This window comes from Monodon monoceros, unplaced genomic scaffold, assembly GCF_005190385.1.
Source record: "Monodon monoceros isolate NGI ecotype Baffin Bay Population unplaced genomic scaffold, NGI_Narwhal_1 Super_Scaffold_12, whole genome shotgun sequence".
In the NCBI taxonomy this organism is placed as follows: Eukaryota; Metazoa; Chordata; class Mammalia; order Artiodactyla; family Monodontidae; genus Monodon; species Monodon monoceros.
The window spans coordinates 105,923,632-105,925,709 of NW_021703768.1; the positions used below are offsets into that span (position 1 = coordinate 105,923,632).

The following is a 2,078-nucleotide window of genomic DNA, read 5'->3' on the forward strand; positions in this document are numbered from 1 at the left end:
TTGACAGTGATGGAGTCATTAATGTATATCCTAGTCTGCCTGTTTTTACATCCTCAATTTCACATCTTCTGGTAGTCACATGAGTTATACTTGGCTTGAGCCTCAGAAGGCAAAAGAGAGCCTCTGAAGGCAGAAGGCACCAAAGAAGAGGGGCTCTAAGGGCTGAGATGTCAGTTCCTGCCACTCCATCCATCTTGCTCTGTGTATTCTTTCATCTGGACCTTCCTTGAAGAGTGTGGTCAGTCATGTCCCATGTTGCCACAAAGAACAAGGAAGATTAATGCTAAAGGTTTTTTTGGTTTTGGTTTTTTTGCTTGAGGCAATTAGAAGCCACAGATAACCTTGTGAAATCAGGTCCTGTAGAGAGGTAAGGACATAATTCAGATGCCTGCTGGGTGAATAGTGAAGGGGAGGTGAGGAAGTGGGAAATAGTGGTGGAGGTGGGCTCAACTGTCGGGAAGCTTAGCAACCATTGCTAGAAAGTGAGCTCCTGGGGCCCCTTACCAGGGAGCCTCCTAGAGTTGTGCAGTGCACAATCTGAACCAAGTCAAGCAGGGACCTAGTACCCATAGCTTTTATTCTTTGCAACACTGAACACAGAACATAACTGACCCTTAATGAACGAACTTAATGAATGTTCCTTGAATGACATCAAAGAAAAATGTACCCAAAAGAAGGAAGAAAAGATTCTTTACCAAGAATCTAGTGATGAAAATGAAAAGAAAATCATGTTTCTGTTTTGAAGATTATACCAAGAATCAATTCAATTTTATTTTGAGAATTAGGCAGTCAGAAGGAAACATAATGATAGTAATAATAGCACAGCCTTATGTTGGCATAAAGCTTGACTGCTCATGAACCTTTTTTTTTCATATTCGCTGTTTATTTCTTTATGGAAAAGTGCAGCATAGGAAATTTAGGAAAGAACTGTAACCTAAAGAACATTAAAAGTGAAACAAAAGGTAGGAAAAGAGAAGGTAGGGAAAGTTCTTAAAACAGATTTCCAACAATATTAACTCATGGTGTTGTGTAGTAAAAAGAAAGATTGAATTGACACCCAGGAATAACCCTGGGATCAGAATGGATCAGAGAAGCATAGCATATATAGCCTATGAAATCGTCCTATGTCATCACAATTTCATGTTAGTCTGAAACATGAAACAGCTCTGTGTAGCCTCCTATGCTCCCCGTTTAAAGCTGGACAAGAAAGCAGAAATTTGGGGAGGAATTCAGAGAAGAGCTATAAAGATTATTAATGACTAAACGACTAGGACCTACTGTGAAATTTTCAAAGAAATAAATTTTCTGTAAATCCTTATTCATTGTTTCAGAATTCATGATGATTGAAGTAATGTAACTGCATGGGAGAGGGGCTGATACCAATCATTCCAACGATGATTATTCTATAAAAGAAATATCCAAACTTGGCTGGAAGATCTTTGTAGCAGCAGATCTTCATCAAATGTTCTTTGGTTTACCTAGTTCAGCTTCCTTGGGGAAGCACATTCTAACAGAATCTTGTGGTGGTTAATGACTGCAGCGGGGATAGAATAAAAAGAAATGGGCCGACTCATTTAGACTAAGTAAGCAACCGAGGAGTTAGTTTAAACAGAGGTTGTCAGAGGGGGATTTGGAATCTACATCTCTGGAGAGTTTTAAAAATAGGCCAGGCACTCATCTCCCTGGGATGGCCTCCGCCTGCAGAGTAGCTAGAGGACAGCTACAGCCCTCTTGTGTTCCCTGCCACCTCTACCCATAGCAAGGCGACAATATCTGAGGGGGCCTCCAGGCAGGGGAGCCTGCAGTAATCCAGGCTCGTTTCTAACTAGAGTCCTTTCTTACCACATGGCCACATGGAACGACAAGTATATAAGTGAGGGTGAGGTCAGAATGTTCCCTGAACCACACTCTGTTAGCATTACTGAGACAGGGAGTTCTGTCCGCCAGCACCGTCGGCTGAAAAGCATGAAGGACACCAGTTTGTACTGAATGGCAGCGCTCTGTTGGATTTCATTTGTTCCACTCTTTTGTGTGTGTGTGTGTGTGTGTGTGTGTGTGTGTGTGTGTGTGTGTGTGTG

The 2,078-nt window shown here is 41.8% G+C and overlaps 1 protein-coding gene across 1 annotated transcript in view; it reads left to right on the forward strand.

Moving 5' to 3' along the window:
* The first annotated feature begins 336 nt into the window (after positions 1-336).
* The window catches only part of CTXN3 (cortexin 3), a 10,262-nt gene continuing 8,520 nt past the window's right edge, over positions 337-2,078 (forward strand). The window contains exon 1 of the mRNA XM_029217870.1: positions 337-395. The gene's annotated coding sequence lies outside the window, so the exon portion shown is untranslated. The remainder of the gene's footprint in view (positions 396-2,078) is intronic.